General features: G+C 40.9%; 1 protein-coding gene across 1 annotated transcript in view; it reads left to right on the forward strand.

Moving 5' to 3' along the window:
- The window catches only part of LOC124037020 (chemokine-like protein TAFA-5), a 119,177-nt gene that overhangs the window by 7,520 nt on the left and 93,137 nt on the right, over positions 1-18,520 (forward strand). The gene's annotated exons all lie outside the window — the stretch shown is intronic.

Below are 18,520 nucleotides of genomic sequence, written 5' to 3' on the forward strand. Positions count from 1 at the left end.
GCATTGACTCAGGGGCTTGAATACTTATGTAATCAAGTTATATGAGGGGGGTTTTCTCAAACTCTAACATCTGTAAAAAAATATATATTCCACTTTGACATTACAAAGTATTTTGTGTAGACGGTTGACAAAAAATGACAGTTCAATCTTTTTGAATCCCACTTTGTAACACAACAAAATGTGGAAAGAGTAAAGTGGTTTGATTACTTTCTGGAGGCACTGGATAGCGATTTGGAATGAAATCCTTGATATCAAGAATATCAATGGAAGCTACCCACATTGCCAGACTACCACCAGCCTGATAACGCTGTACCTTATACCCTGTGGTATATGCTGTCAGCGCAGTAAATGGGGAGAGTGAAAGGGCTGTTAGGTTCTGTTAGGTTGGCGGGTCAAAATGGATAGGTGTATGTGGATCATTTTCTGAAAGCAAAAAAAGCTGCCTGAAAGCAAAAGCACCTGTGCTCTGTTTGAGATGATTTAAGCCACTACTCCCTAAATGGCACTGAAAATAATCTCATCCATGAGACCTGTCATTATGGAGCAAGACCACACACACACTCCACCTCTTCCCCTTACAATGCATTTCCTTGTTACTCATTATTTTTGCTCTGAAAAGCATTGGAAGGACTGGCAGCTTGTTAGTGAGAAGGGTTGCATTGATTTCAGTGACTCATGCAGTAGATGTGTCCTGATATCACTTTACTACGTTCCTTGCTTTCAGAACCTCAGTCAATTTGGAGTTGTGTGTGTGCGTGTACTCTGGTAGGTCTGCATAGCTCCCTTCTGTCTCTCTCCCTCTTTCTCGCTATCTCCACACACACACACACACACACACACACACACACACACACACACACACACACACACACACACACACACACACACACACACACACACACACACACACACACACACACACACACACACACACACACACACACACACACACACACACACACACAGAGGAGCAGAGTAAGACAGCGAGTGGGAGAGAATGTGATTAGAAAGTAGATGAGTCTAATCTAATTACAAAGTCATTTGCATGAATGGTGTCAGGCTAAGGTCGCAGCTGTCCTTATTAGGTCTTGAGTGTGATGTGACAATGGCCACGGATTAAGAATATTAGATTTTAAACATTAGACAAGCTTGGCATTGTGGCCTTCTATTGTGTGCTGGCTCCCTCCCCTGGTTGCTACCTGTCATGCAATCTTATTATTCCATTGTGTTCTAATCAATCATGTTAGCGGCACTGGGGGACCTGCATTGTTTTAGATTCGGGAACCTGATGACGTCGGATAAGGCAGTTCTGTCATAAATCTAGCTTTTCTGCAGGACATATTTCTACATTGGGACCCACAATGAATGGAAATTGAAACCCATATGGCTTATATGTTGCTCTGGCTTTATGACATCATTGTGTTATAATTTCTGTCCTTATCCTGCCACATGCCTAGTACTGAATTAGTCCCAATACTCTAAAATTGCTTGCTTAATTGACTTTATTTCTCAGTTTCGTCAGTTACTTCCATGCGGGCGCAATCTCATTGGTTCTCTGAAATCAGAGAAAAAAGCTCTCACCATACAATGATCATGAGCCCCATGAGGAAATGAGACAGGATGTACATAATCACCATTGTCAGGCAGGGGCGTCACCTGAGTTTCATAACATTCTGGGCTCAGCCCTGAAGACCAAGGGCTGAGAGGCTCGTGTTGTGACACAAAACAATCCACAGCATTTTATAAAAAGAAGCTATTGATACTCTGTGGCTAAATTATGCTCTCTGGTGTAGTATTTTCAATGATTTAACTAATTCCTGTACAGACAAGAGAACACTAATTATATAATTTGGCAAATGTATTTCAATTTATCTGCAGCACTTCCAGCACCCCTTCCTGCTGCTACGTTTTCGTCCATGCTCTCCCCAAGGCCAAATAATCAACACTTCTCCTTACTAACTCAATGGATTATATTCAGTAACCCTATATGAGGCTATCAGCAAGTAGCCTTTAGAGTAAATTCAGTAAGTCAATGAACGCATCTGATTATAATTGTGGATGACTTTGGGAGTTTCACATAACTAGGAGTCGATGAACTAACTGTTTTTTTTAACTTAATTGCAGCAGTGCAAAAGATTCAGGACCAAAAATCATTTGAGGCAGAGCCAGGTCCTGGTGACATGTTGGATTGTTTTTTATTTCAGACCTGGCAAAAGGCTGGAAAATGGCAATAATTTATGTGACTTGTTTCCTGAAACTAGGCATATGTCGCGCATCACTATTTCACAGGAGAGCCATTTGAACGTAAACCTTTTTGTTTGTTGTCTAAATGCATTTCTTTTGGGCAGAAATGCCTTTTGGAACATGTGAACTTTCATGTGCCTTAATAACAAATGTGTATGCCATCTGTAAATACGAATACATTAATACATCATGAGCCTAGTTGGTTTAGCCACAGAAAAAAACAGGAACCTTCCCCCTAGCCATGATTGGCTGAGATAATGAGTGGGCTCGACGTGCCAAGAGATGAGTTCGGATTGGTCTGCTACGTAGCACGCTACTGTATATATTATGAGCTGGTCAGTATGTGTAGGGAATCTTTTCTAACGCGGCTTTTTTGAAAGATATCACATAGTAAAACTGCAAAAGTGTTGCTCTCCACTATCTGGAGGACCATGTTTTGAAATCAGTGGAATTAGTATGATAGCTAAGGCGATGGAGAAAATTCTGCCTTTGGATTGCAAATATGCGAAGAGAGAACACACAGAAGACTATTGTATAAAACACCTGTCTCCACATTACATCTTCAAACTAAAGGCAACCATGGCATCTGTGACAGAGAGGGAGAAGTGTGCATCCATGTAAATGGGTAAGATAGTCTAGCTAGCTACATTTTCAGAAATTACACATTTCTAATTTTGTCATGAAGTCATTTTCATTTCATGTTATAGCATACTCTTAGCTATCTAGCTAGCGTTAGCAGGCTGGCTCACTAGCTAATGTTATATGTATGTGAAGTAATGTTATTCCTATGTCAGAGCAATTTGTATTGCTAGTTATAGCCAGTTATAGCTAGCTAGCTAACATTGAACCTGGTTGGTTAGCTAACTACAAATTCATGCAGGGTAGTAAGGTTATGAGTTGGGATTATGGTTCATTGTTTAGCTAGCTATCTACATGTCTAAACAAAAGACTCCACTATACAAGTAACCATTTCAATAAAATGTTCATGATGTCATTGCAAAACTGTTGATAGACAGCTTGTAAATTCGCTCTGGCTGTCTACTCCAATTTCAGAGCACTCTCATCTGAGTGTGCCAGAGCGCACAATAACTGACGAATTTAAGAACGCTTAACACCCGTTGAATATGGCATGATTAAATTGTTGCCAACTGCACAGTTTGTCACCAACGCTCTGGATAACATAAAAGCTGCATAACCAGCTCTGCTAGGGCAGGTAAAATGGTCAGTGAGCTGTTCTCTCATTTGTCTGGAAGTCGCTAGCAAGCTAGCCAACGATAGCCAATTAGCTTGGGTGTTTGACGGCTGTTAGGTTAGAACGCTCGGATCGAGCCTAGTCCTCGGCCAGAGCGTCCAGAGTGAGCTCTGAACGCTCCAAGAGCAAAACGCTCTGAATTGACCAACGACAATCTGACAACGCTGGAGCACACTATGAGCGCACTCTGGCACTCCAGATTGAATTTACAAACACACCCGTAGCGTAAACCAGTCTTTAGTCTTGAAATGTTTGTTTGTTTAGTACATGGCCTCACATGTGAATCCTTGAAAAGATGGGTGGGGCTAAGGCTAAGAAGGTGTGAACGATGCTGAATGGGTGGAAACAAAGAAGAACTCTCCAGTAGGTTTACCAAAATATTCAAGGGCCATTTTTTCAAAAGTGAGGTGTGAACGATGCTGAATGGGTGGAAACAAAGAAGAACTCTCCAGTAGGTTTACCAAAATATTCAAGGGCCATTTTTTCAAAAGTGAGGTTACAAGTTTATCAACTTTCAAAGCAGAATTACTTTCCCATTGTTCCTCAGCTGTAGTGTATGATATACCATTTTCTAGCTCTGAGTCTCTACTTTTATCCAATGTAAAAACACAATTTCAAATTTTGCTACGTAAGATCGAACCGGTTGGTCGCATATGAGTGTAGTATGAACAACGCAAATGGTCCTTTCTCTAGCTAATTAGTCTCGCCAATTAAGACACAAAGACAGTGTCCACATCAAAGTTATTGATGTTCATCCTTAACCTCCTAAACCTCCTAAACTCTTACACTTTGACCTCCGAGGCATGATCATAATGTTCCTTTGGGCAGGATGAGGATGCAGCCGAGTTTTTAAATGAATGTTTTATCAGTTAGGAACACTTTATGGCTGAAGATGTCATTTTTAGAACAAACTGTTCTCTTTTCCACTGAGAGGTGCAACATTTCACTGGCAGAATGTTAACTGAAACTGGGGAAAATGGAATGTGAAAAACACTTGGTTGTGTTCCATATAGAGTCTAAATGTCCTGGTGTGATTGTTATTGTGTGAGTGTTATTGAGCATTTTCAGGATGGTTGAACATCATTGTCGTCTGTGCATGTGTAGGCATGGCTTAGTCAAACCTGCGTTGGCCAAGAGCTGAATGGATACTCGGACCCGAGACAACCTTGCACTAAATGAAATCTTCCAGATGTATCACTCAATTAGCACACCACTCAGTATATTTATTTATATATTTTGTTCGATTGCTTCCTTTTCAGTGTGTCACCCTGATTACTTTGAGGAACACCACAGGGATGCGTTTGATTATGTTCCCTGGCAGACCATCCATCTATGGACTAGGGTAAACAAAAGAGCAATAACAACTCAACAAAGATAAGATTTGATTTATTCCTGTTCCATTTTATCACTAGACTTTACAATTACCTCAAGCCATTATATTTTAGAAGTTATTGTTGGTCCCCTATATACGTTATCTTTTCTAAAAGTGCTGACAGTTTGTTTGCAGGCTGTGCAGATTCACAGTCATATTTTCAGTTCCCCAAGACATCAGAATGAGGCATGCTCAAGTAGGGTTGGGGTCAATGCCATCTGAACTTAATTCACTGAGTGGAAGTCACTTTGGATTGAAACATCATTCATGATTAAGAAGATGAATGGTTACACTACTTATCGCAAGCTAGTATTAAGGGACATCCTCTCCCTGAAGCTGATGCCTGATATGTTATTTATACCACTGCATTGTTGAATACTTGTTTCTGGTGGGTTGGAAGTGCATTCAGTGCATGATGAACATGCATTTCTCTGGTCCCTACTGTTTCAGTCATGACCCATATGTTTCCTGATGTTTCACATGTTTACAGTTTCACCAGCTATTTTTGAATTTGGTGTTCACGTTGGCAGGTTTGATAAGTTAGCAACACACTATCAGAGGTCCTGATTGTGTAATGCCCCAATCACATGAACCATAAGCACTCCCTTATGCTGCGCCGGATGTCATTCATTTGAATGGGGACCGTCCATAACGGAATGGAATCGGAACGCCCCCTTGCAGTTGAAGGCTCCTTTGTGAGACGGACATTGCATACTTTGACTCTGCATCTTCTTCAGTCCGGCCAGAGTCCGTCAAAGAACAGGAAGTTACCAAACCACAGAAGATGTGATATGTGGTTTTCGAGGATGGGTTTATGGGATAGCTAGCAACTTTAGAATTTTTGCAAGCTCTGTTAGTTTGGATGGGGAGCGTCGGTACACAGCTATTTTCAGGTCTCTCCGGAGATGTTTGATCAGGTTCAAGTCCAGGCTCTGGCTGGGCCACTCAAGGACATCCAAATGCTATTCCTGCGTTTTCTTGGCTGTGTAGTTAGGGTCATATTAAGGGACATCCTCTCCCTGAAGCTGATGCCTGATGTTATGTTATTTATACCACAGCATTGTTGAATACTTGTTTTTGGTGGGTTGGAAGTGCACTCAGTGCATGATGAACATACATTTCTCCGGTCCCTACTGTTATGACTGTCCAGACCAGGTCAGGTTACAGGAGACAACAACCCTACAGATTACCTCTCAACCCCAACAGAGGAGTAGAGATCTAGGAGTCTGAAGATGTGGGGTGGGGGGGGGGGGGGGGGTTATCATCCCTCACGCTCCTGGTACATCTCAGGCCACAGACATATTCCTTTGTCCTGTTACTATGGAGAACCAGCCTTAGAACATTAAACATTAAATAAAGGGACTTTGGAACAATGGTTTCCGTCAGCCACAATGGTGGTCATGACGATAGATGGAATATGAAAATGTATGTCATCTTTGTTTTGTTATTAAAGGTCAATAGATGACGATATTACGAAAACATTGTAATGTGAAGAGTTTTCCTAGTATATGTTTGAAGTTTATACATTATAATTTGTAAGGAAAATATCCCAATCAAAGATAATGTTTTGGGGAAGATGAAATGTTGGGGAAGATGAAATGTTAAGTTGTCTAAAATTGGATTTGAATAAAATCTAGACCTTGCCTCATTAACTTGGTACGCCCAGAGAATTGCCCTAAAGGCGGTTACGCCCACTTCTGACCCAAGGGTATAAAACCTGTGAGTATAGAATTTACAGGGAGACTATGTTACCCAAGCTGCAGCAAGGTCTAAAAAGTCAACGAACCCAGAACGCAACACAAGTTTGAAGACCAAGAAATCCTTTTCTACCCAAGCTACGGATGAGTAGCTGTGTCTAAGCGGGTGAATTCAAGTCGAACCACCTAGCCTCCCTCTCCCATCGAATCGTGGTATCTAAAGGGTTTCATTCCTATGCTGTGAGCTCTGAGCTACATAGCTGTCTGTCCTCAGAAGACCCTTTTAGAGCAAAGGGTGAGGGAATAGACTCCTAAGCCAAAAGTTCACTGACATCGGGAGGACGCTCAGAGGTGCGCCGGAGTAGTGCGTCATCGAACAGCTGAAGGCCTACGCAGAGAATCCTCAGATCATCCCCACGTAATTACATCATTATATTCTGACCCATAAGAGTGGCAGTTTGGGGCAAGGCTAGGGTTAGAATAGCATAGCTGAGAAATTCACCCAAATGTATATTTCTCTCGTGTACTTTCTTTTTTCTCTCTCTCTTTGAAATCCCCATTTTGGGTAACATGCGCCATAGTGGGTTGGCCCGTTATACTAAGTTCTAATCAATAGCCTATAATTTGTTTTGTCTATGTGTATCTTTTATCACCATTTTAGCTTTTCAGTAAATAAATATTAAACTAAGATTGGTGTGGTACGAACTCATTGGTGAGACCCGGGTCCGTGCAGATTCACAGGCTATACGACGTTCAGAACGAGATTGGTAGAGGCAACTGGTTAATTAGCGGCTGTTGTAAAATCGATATTCTGATATTCCTTGAGTTGATTTGGGAAATAGAAACTCAATAAAAACTAGTTTTCCCATGGTGCCCCAGGTTAATGAGTTAATAATTGCTTGATTCAGTTAATCACGCAATTAGAAACTTGTAATCATTCGATGAACAACAGTCGTCACATTAACTAATACAACGTCACGACACTACTGTTGCAGTCTGAGGTCCTGAACGCTCTGGAGCAGATTTTCATCAAGGATCTCTCTATACTTTGCTCCGTTCATCTTTCCCTCGATCCTAACTAGTCTCCCAGTCCCTGCTGAAAAACATCCCCACAGCATGATGCTGCCACCACTATGCTTCACCTTAGGAATAGTGCCAGGTTTCCTCCAGACATGACGCTTGGCATTCAGGCCAAAGAGTTCAATCTTGGTTTCATCAGACCAGAGAATCTAGTTTCTTATGGTCTGAGAGTCTTTTGGGTTCCTTTTGGCAAACTCAAAGTGGGCTGTCATGTGCCTTTTACTGAGGAGTGGCTTCCATCTGGCCACTCTACCATAAAGGCCTGATTGGTGGAGTGCTGGCAAGATGGTTGTCCTTCTGGAAGGTTCCCCCATCTCCACAGAGGAACTCTGGACCTCTGACAGTGTGACCATCGAGGTATTGATCACCTCCCTGATCAAGGCCCTTCTCCACCAATTGCTCAGTTTGGCAGCCAACTCTAAGAAGAATATTGGTGGTTCCAAACTTCTTCCAGAATGATGGAGGCCTCTGTGACCTTCAATGCTGCAGACATTTTTGGTCTTGGATGTCTACGGACAATTATTTCGACGTCTTGTCTTGGTTTTTGTTATGACTTGCACTGTTAACTGTAGGACATTTATATAGACAGGTGTGTGCCTTTCCAAATCATGTCCAATCAATTGAATTTACCACAGGTGGACTCCAATAAAGTTGTAGAATCATCTCAAGGGTGATCAATTGAAACCGGATGCACCTGAGCTGAATATCGAGTTTCATAGCAAAGGACGTATCCAACGTATCCGTAGCAAAGGACGTTACTACAACGTATCCAATTGACCACCAGAGACATTCTTCAAAGGACAAAGGACTCGATTGGGCAACACTGCCTTCCATCTACAACCTACCTACTGAAGCACAGCTCAGAGTAAATATTTATTGCATTTTCCTTTTCCAAATGGGCGGTAATTTAGAATGAATAAGATACTGTATTTACGATAGCACAGCTACGCCTTTGTTCCTGTCTTCCCGCTCTTTCACTCAACCCAGCTCCGTTTCCTTTGTGTAACAAGGAGTCATAGCTGTTCCGCCCGCTAGGGACATTTTCCTTTATGACATAATTTGTAATCAAGTTATGATTTAATTATGTGTATGTGTGATTCTGTGTGATTTAGTCAGGTATTTAGTAAATAAATAATTAAACCCAATTTTGTATTGCTGATTCAACTCGTTAGCCAGGGTTCGTACAGATAAAATAACATTTTTTTTTTTTTTTACAACTTTCAGATGAGGTGACCAAATACTTATTTTCCACCATAATTTGCAAATAAATTAATTAAAAATACAACAATGTGATTTTCTGGGGAAAAAATCTCATTTTGTCTGTCATAGTTGAAGTGTGCCTATGATGAAAATTACAGCCCTCTCTCATCTTTTTAAGTGGGAGAACTTGCACAATTGGTGGCTGATTAAATACTATTTTGCCCCACTGTATATCCACCAAGACAATTGGTTTTTCAGTAGGACCGATTGGAAAAATGACTACCTCTGTATTTTACGTGAGAATCACTCTGAGAGCCATCAGGAGACCACTTACGAAATGTAGCCGCTTACGGGTATTCTTCAACATAAATGCGTAAAACGACATCACAATGCTGTAGACACCTTGGGGAATACGTAGAAAAAGTAATCTGGTTGATAGCCCATTCACTGCTCAATAGGGACGCATTGGAACGCAGAGCTTTCAAAACATGAGGCACTTCCGGATTGGATTTTTCTCAGGCTTTCGCCTGCAATATCACTTCTGTTATACTCACAGACAATATTTTTACAGTTTTGGAAACTTTAGATTGATTTCTATCCTACGCTGTCAATTATATGCATATTCTAGCATCTTGTCCTGACAAAATATCCCATTTACTTTGGGAACGTTATTTTTCCAAAAATGAAAATACTGCCCCCTAGGCACAAGAGGATAATGTGCAAGCTATCAAAGGAGGTGGTCACCATTCCTCTGCTAATTAGAGAACCTCCACCCATAAAAGGATTGATCTCTGACCTCAGCAGCGATACCAACCCTAATTATGCCATTAGTGAAAAAACAGCCAATATTGTGAAGGCTCTCCAAAACCAACCATCAAACACAGGCTTTGTGACGGTTCTCCTTACTTTTGCACTGATGTATCGCCATAAAAATGTGGCATCGGTCCAATACCACAGTTCACAGCTGAAGCACGTGCCAGACATGGCTAACATGAGGGGACAGGTGGAGAGAACTGAGCAACTATTGACAAAATCAAGAAACGAAAATGCTAGTCAAGGAACTGTGTTTGAAATCTGAACAATTAAAAGTAATTGCAAATACTTATGACGATGAACGAGCACAAACTCTTCAACAAAAATCTTCTCCAGGAACAACTGGATTTAGCCAAAAGTAAATACGATGTTGTCCACTCCAATCTAGATACATCTGAGTTATCTACAAACAGGAGCGCACAATTTGATAACATGCAGGCAGTTTTGTTGAACGTTACTCAGAGTAACACGGTTCTACTCAAAATTCTGCAGACCAAAGACAATCAATTGATGAACACAATGACTAAGTTGGATGACAAATCAGCAGAACTCATTGAAGTCGCTGACCAAATTAATGATGAGAGAACTCGGGTGATTAAGATGGAAATCTTGATTTCTAAGCAAGCGGAAGAAATCTCCTCGCTGAATCTCTCCCTCTGTACTCAAGACCTCTATCTGCAAACCATGACAGATAAGTTTGAGACCGAAAGGAGCAAGTGCGACACTCATGTGTCCAAAATCAGTACTCAAGTGGACTCTGCAATGCAGCAGAATACCACCCTTAGGTACCATCTGGAGGAAATCCAGAATGGTCACGCTCCACAGCGTGACTACCCATCCAAGCAACCAGAGCCCTGCACTCAAAGGAGTGAAGATGATAGGTTTCCTAGCTGACATAGAGGACGCGTTGTTCTGACAGGGTTTACCTGTTGAAGTGAACGTCGAATAGACACTGGACAAGGTTCATTCGCCTATAACAGCAACACGTGCTAAATGACTACGCTAAATTTTCCACAGCTTTTAAATTAGAAAAAACGATAGCTCACTGGCTAACACAGTCATACAAGCTCGGAACGAACACCTACAAGCGTACTATCATAGGCTTCGTTCAGCTTACTTTGGCCTACTCACTGAAACAGGCATGGAAGACCTGTTACCATTTAAACAAATGTTCCTATCGATCATGTATCCTACCTTCATTACCTACTTGGGCCCTGCAGCCCACATAGGCAAGCCAATCTTACAACTCAGAGGCATCAAAAGCTTGCAACGCTAAGAGCCCTGAGCATTATCAGGTATTGGAGCGTTAAAAGATGACGCACAAAAAACAGTTTCTACCACGAAACCATGATTCCAATAACCTCCGCGGTCTAAATAACTGTAAAGTCAAAACGACTCTCGCTACAATCGACCTGTTCACTACGTTCCTGCACCCAACCCACACAAAGTGTCAGAGTAACAAAGGGTTGAAGGATGATCAAAACGTAGACCAATATTCTCCAGAAGTTCCACTACGTGAAGAAATGAAGCGAGAAACATTTGAGAAAAGGGTAAAAGATAAGTCACAAGGACTAGACGGGGAATTACCGGACACAAGGTCCGCAGGAATTAACACCCATAGCAAGGACGTTAAAATTCAAATCTCTTCCGCCCTCACTCAAGACCCTATCCAGGGCCAGTTTGATCAATATAGACAGAAGAAAAAGGTCAAACACTTTGTTAAAGCCAAGCCCACTCAAAATCTGAAAAGTCGATCTGCTTCCACCTTGAACAGAATTGACACATCACGTTGTTGCGAATGACCACTCCACTTTGTGGGGAATATGCCCACTAAACACGAATCGAAACACCCGTACCTGGAAACAGTCCTGGAGGACTGGTTAACTTGTCCTGGAGGACTGCTTAACTTGCTAATTGATTCGGGTGCGACAATATCACTCATCTCTCAAACATTGTTTGATGATCTAAAAAGGGATTTGAAGCAAACTAAACATTGGTTAAAAGTGGAATGATGCCACACTACACTTCGAGGGGTCACGCAGACTACCTCGCCACTCACACTGAGAGTCATTCTGAATCTACACTTCCAAGACGTATCGCTCATTCACCCTGTGTATGTTCCCAGCCTCGAAACTGTACCCCTGCTACTTGGAGCAGACTTGAAGGATCGGTTACTCTCATTGATGGATGTAAAACCAACCAGGTATGTTCACAGGCTACAGTGCCTTCTCCACCAACCACACTGTCTTCTCCTAACACTAGCTGCAACGCAGTCATTCACGAGGGATATCTGTCAAAAGCACCTCTTGGGAAAAATATGTTTAGAAAACACTTGGTGCAGAATCTGATCCAAGGAGATATTACGATATCTCGACACATTCCATCAGCCAATCTGATTGACAATTCTTGTCATGATTTCGAGCCAGCTTTCTCTGTGAATGAGCAACTTCCCTCCTCCTTGCAGTCGTGCAATATGATAGTTGAGATGAACTTCTCTTGCCCTTCGGACACTTCCGCAAGCACTGCGGCCGTCTCAGCAAGAAAAACATTGATGCGCAGAGTATACTCTGCTTCCAATGCACACCTTCCGCTTTGTGGGGGACAGTCAACCCTGACAATGACACTACTGGCGTCAGTCCAGCAACTGACCCGATGACTCCCACTGGTGAAACACTTTGCGATATCACATTTGTTTTGTTTATGCTTTCATTCATTTTGTTTAATTTTCTTCGGCACGTAGAAAGTTATAGAGCCGTAAACAACTTCCACATACAACCATCAGTTAGTGCCACAATGCTGCTCATTTGGGAGGAAATGTAATGATATATTTCATGAGTGTGTGTGCATTGTTAACCTCTTGAAGCTAGGGGGCACTATTTTTATGTTTGGAAAAATAACGTTCCCAAAGTAAACGGCCGATTTATCAGGACCAGATACTAGAATATTCATATAATTGACAGATTAGGATAGAAAACACAAAAGTTTCCAAAACTGTCCAAATATTGTCTGTGAGTATAACAGAACTGATATTGCAGGCGAAACCCTGAGAAAAATCAAACCAGGAAGTGGCTTCTATTTTGAAAACTCCATGTTTCATAGCCTCTCATTGCTCCATTTAAAGGGATATCAACCAGATTCCTTTTCCTATCGCTTCCTCAAGGTGTCAACAGTCTTCAGACATAGTTTCAGGCTTTTATTTTGAAAAATGAGCCAGAATGATAACATCGTGTCAAGTGGTCACATGAGTTTTGCTCGCGCAACAGAATTTGGACAGCTATTGTTTTTCCTTCTCCTACTGTGAAAGACATTTGCGATTGATATTTCTATCGATTATATATTTTAAAAACAACCTGAGGATTGATTATAAAAACGTATGACATGTTTCTGTGGACATTCCGAATATTATTTGGAATTTGTCTGCATTGTCGTGACCTCTCTTTCCTGTGGATTTCTGAACATAATGCACCAAACAAACTGAGGTATTTTGGATATAAAAATAATCTTTATGGAACAAAATGAACATTTGTTGTGTAACTGGGAGCCTCGTGAATGGAAACATCTGAAGATCATCAAAGGTAAATGATTAATTTGATTGCTTTTCTGATTTTTGTGACCAAGCTAAGTGTACCTAATGTTTTGTCATGCGATCGCTAAATTTACACAAATGCTTGGATTGCTTTCGCTGTAAAGCATAATTTCAAAATCTGAGACGAGAGGTGGATTAACAAAAGGCTAAAATGTGTTTTGCAATATTGCACTTGTGATTTAATGAATATGAATATTTTTAGTAATATTATTTGAGTGAGGCGCTATGCTATTCAGCGGTTGCTGATGACAATTATCCCGCTTAAGGGATGGGTAGCGTCAAGAAGTTAACATCTGCCTAAGTTACTGCCCAGATCTTCCAGTCTGGAAGACCAGATGACGGGTCCGGAACACCGATCCCAATCCGGACATCCGCTGCCCAGCAGTGGAGCGGACTTCTTCATTTGCAGACACCCTACCCTGGTCGACCACCAGAGGGGGGACTGCAACGAGGATCCCAATCTGGACATCCGTTGCCGAGCCATGGAGTAGACTTCTTCATTTGCAGACACCCTACCCGGGTCGACCACACCAGAGCGGAGACTGCAACAGTGATCATCAACTGGACATCTTTTGTCCAGCCATGGAGCGGACTTCATTCGCAGAAAGCCTACCCGCGTCAACCACCAGATGGGGACCACATCGATGGTCCACAACCAGGACAACCCACGGTAATTCTTATGTTGGTTTGCAACATGCAGGTTAATCGCAAGATTGAACCCAACATGGGGGGACTGTCATGACGTTGGCCTGGGGGTAGGTTTATTACGGTCATAAATACCTCTTCCCCCCATTTAAAAAAACTTGGTTAACATAGAGATTCTGAGAGCATCATTAGGTGGGGGGAAATGAACTATATTCTGGTAATCTGAACAAATGAACATATGCGATGGTACTTAATGAATATGATGTCAGTTCGGTTGTCATCTGAGACATTCTCATCAATGATAAGATGACAAACTCTACAGTGGAAAGTCTACACATCAGAGTTATCGGATTCACATGGAATTGTTGTTGTTCAATTTAAATGTTTGAATATGAAATTATTTGTGATGGGATGAAGTGATTTTAGCTTCTAAAATGTGAGATTTGAGTTTTCATAAGATATTCCAGCTCACTCAGTGGCCCACCCACGTGAAGAGACAGAGGTTGTAAACTATGAAACACACCCCTTTCTCCCTTCCTATATAAAGCCTTGACCACAATAGAACTTGCTGTTCTGAGGATATGAGGACGACGGTCCAATGTCAGAATGGTTCAGATAATAACTACAGAATGAAGCCAACATCGGCGTAAGCTTTGGTTGCGAATGGTATGAACCTTGAACTCTTATTCACTACAGAAGTGATACCTCCTAGCCGTTGAGTTAGCAACCGAAGCTACAAAAACAGGTTAGGAAGGAACAGACAGAGTATCCCTCAAAGGACTCAGTTGGGCAGCACGGCCTTCCATCAGAGTAAATATTTATTGCATTTTCCTTTTCCAAATGGGCGGTAATTTAGAATGCATAAGATACTGTATATATGATATCACAGCTTCGCCTTTGTGCCTGTCTTCCTGCTCTTTCACTCAACCCAGCCCCTTTTCCTTTGTGTAACAAGCAGTCATATCTGTTCCACCCTCTAGGGACATTTTCCTTTATGATGTCATTTGTAATCAAGTTATGATTTAATTATGTGTGATTAGTTAGATATTTAGTAAATAAATAATTAAACCCAATTTGTATTGCTGATTCAACTTGTTAGCCAGGGTTTGTGCAGATAAAATAATTTACAACTTTCAGATGAGACTGAATTAAGATGACAATTGATGTTGACTGCTATTGATGTAAAATATTACTAGGTCTTTAAGAGGTTATTCGGAAGATAAAAGCTCTATAAATATTATTTCGTGGTGCATGAATAAAAAAATATTTTATAGAATGGCATGTCATATGAATGAATTTGGCATAGGCAAAGACACGACACACTACTATGCTTGAAAATATGGAGAGTGGCACTCAGTAATGTGTTGTATTGGATTTGCCACAAACACAAAGTTAATTGTTTTCCAAAATGTTTTGCAGTATTACTTTAGTACATTGTTGCAAACAGGATGCGTTTTGGAATGTTTTTAGTTACAGGCTTCCTTATTTTCACTCTGTCAATTAGGTTAGTATTGTGAAGTAACTACAATGTTGATCCATCCTCAGTTGTCCTATCACAGCCATTAACCTCTAACTGTTTTACCATTGGCCTCACGGTGTCAACATTGGCCTCATGGTGTAATCCCTGAGTGGTTTCCTTCCTCTCCGGCAACTGAGTTGGGAAGGACGCCTGTTTATTTGTAGTGACTGGGTGTATTAATACACCATCCAAAGTGTAATTAATAACTTCACCATGCTCAAAGGAATATTCAATGTCTGCTTCTTTTTTTTACCCATCTACCAATACGTGCCTTTCTTTGCGAGGCATTGGAAAACCTCCTTGGTCTTTGTAGTGGAATCTGTTTTTGAAATTCACTGCTTGACTGAGGGACCTTAAAGATGTGTGCGGTACAGAGATGAGGTAGCAGTTCATCTTAAACACTATTATTGCACACAGAGTGAGTCCATGCAACTTATGTGACTTGTAAGCAAATGCCATAACAAAGGGGTTAAATACTGTTGTTTCAGCTTTAACATTTCTTATTAATTTGTAAAAATAAAAAAACACATAAATCCATTTTGACATTGAGGTATTGTGTGTAGGCCAGTGACAAAAACAATCTAAATGTAATCAATTTTAAATTCATGCTGTAACACAACAAAATATGAAAATAGTCAGGGGATGTGAATACTTTCTGAGGGCGCTGTATCATAGTTCAACCTCAAAGGATTTGAGGTGATGGCGTTCATTGGCCCTGTAGAATAGCCCCACAGTTGTCATGACAACACTGACATAAGTAAGGGATAATAAAAGAGGGGCTATGTGTTCTGTGGAAAATAATGTACGACGTGGAAGGTGACACGATGCGCTAGCGGAGTGGCACTAACCTTCCACAGAATTACATTATATTCCACAGAAGACATACAGCTCTGAGTTGATTATTCTGCTTATTATCCGTTGCTATAATTTAACTCATTTGCCACTAGAAATGTGTTTATTGCACTGAAGTAGCTAGCAAGTTAAATAGATAGCTGTAGTTGCCTTGGTAACCAAGGAAACAGACCTGCTAGCGTCGGAAGTTTACATACACCTTAGCCTAATACATTTAAACTCCGTTTTTCACAATTCCTGACATTTAATCCAGTAAAAATTCCCTGTTTTAGGTCAGTTACGGTCACCACTTTATTTTTAGAATGTGAAATGTCAGAATAAAAGTAGAGATTTATTTCAGCTTTTAATTTCTTTCATCACATTCCCAGTGGGTCAGAAGTGGTTTAACTTGGGTCAAAAGCTTCGGGTAGCCTTCCACAAGCTTTCCACAATAAGTTGGGTGAATTTTGGCCCATTCCTCCTGACAGAGCTGGTGTAACAGAGTCAGGTTTGTAGGCCTTCTTGCTTGCACAGGCTTTTTCAGTTTTGCCCACAAATTTTCTATAGGATTGAGGTCAGGACTTTGTGGCCACTCCAATACCTTGACTTTGTTGTCCTTGAGCCATTTTTCCACAACTTTGGAAGTAATGCTTGGGGTCATTGTCCATTTGGGAAGACACATTTGTGACCAAGCTTTATCTTCCTGACTGATCTCTTGAGATGTTGCTTCAATATATCCACGTAATTTTACGTCCTCGTGATGCCATCTATTTTGTGAAGTGCACCAGTCCCTCCTGCAGCAAAGCACCTGCACAACATGATGCTGCCACCCCTGTGATTCACGGCTTGCAAGCATCCCCCTTTTTCCTCCAAACATAATGATGGTATTATGGCCAAACAGTTCTATTTTTGTTTCATCAGACCAGAGGACATTTCTCAGAAAAGTACGATCTTTGTCCACATGTGCATTTGCAAACCGTAGTCTGGCTTTTTTATGGCGGTTTTGGAGCAGTGGCTTCTTCCTTGCTGAGCAGCCTTTCAGGTTATGTCAATATAGGACTCGTTTTATTGGGGATATAGATAATTTTGTACCTGTTTCCTCCAGCGTCTTCACAAGGTCTTTTTGCTGTTGTTCTGGGATTGATTTGAACTTTTCGCACCAAAGTACGTTCATCTCTAGGAGACAGAATACGTCTCCTTCCTGAGCGGTATGTCGGCTGCATGGTCCCATGGTGTTTATACTTGTGTACTATTGTTTGTACAGATGATCGTGGTACCTTCAGGCGTTTGGAAATTGCTCCCAAGGATGAACCAGACTTGTGTAGGTCTTCATTTTTTTCTGAGGTCTTGGCGGATTTCTTTTGATTTTCCCATGATGTCAAGCAAAGAGGCACTGAGTTTGAAGGTAGGCCTTGAACTACATCTACAGGTACACCTCCAATCAGAAGCCTCTAAAGCTATGACATAATTTTCTGGAATATTCCAAGCTGTTTGAAGGCACAGTCAACTGTGCCTTCAAACTTAGTGTATGTAAACTTCTGACCCACTGGAATTGTGATACAGTGAATTATAAGTGAAATAATCTGTCTGTAAACAATTGTTGAAAAAATTTTGTCAAAACTTGTCATGCACAAAGTAGATGTCCTAACCGACTTGCCCAAACTATAGTTTGTTAACAAGAAATTTGTAGAGTGGTTGAAAAACAGGTTTTAATGACTCCAACCTAAGTGTATGGTAACTTACGACTTCAACTGTATACTGACAAGATTGACCTCAATGCTGTAACTATTGGAATCATTTACACGAAGGCAAGAGGCAGGTGGGAACATTCTAGTCAATGAAAGTGCAGATTTGCATTTGAAAAACAGGCACAACTACAATATAACATTGTTTCTTAACTGCCACATGCGTCCAGTTAAAGTTAAATTTGTAACAACCTAAACATTACAAAAATGTCTATTCGATCAAATAAGCCTAATTAAAAAAATTAACAATTACATTTATGTTGACCAAATTTGTCACACTCCCATTGACCTTCATACAAAAAAAATCTCAACTTTCACTGGTTAACGCTTTATTTTCGTGTGGACAGATTTTGGGGCGTAGTCAGCTCTTTCGCATCATCTCTTCCTTTCTGGCTTAGCTAACCAAATCATCAGTCCTGCTTGCTTGCTATTTTTAAAATCGATTTCAACAATGTCTATAATACTTTCAAATTGACTTTTGCTTTCAAAAGCAGTTGAAACATAGAACATGTAAGAATGAACTTCATAGCCATTTA

The sequence above is a fragment of the Oncorhynchus gorbuscha genome, linkage group LG06 (assembly GCF_021184085.1).
Source record: "Oncorhynchus gorbuscha isolate QuinsamMale2020 ecotype Even-year linkage group LG06, OgorEven_v1.0, whole genome shotgun sequence".
NCBI lineage: Eukaryota > Metazoa > Chordata > Actinopteri > Salmoniformes > Salmonidae > Oncorhynchus > Oncorhynchus gorbuscha.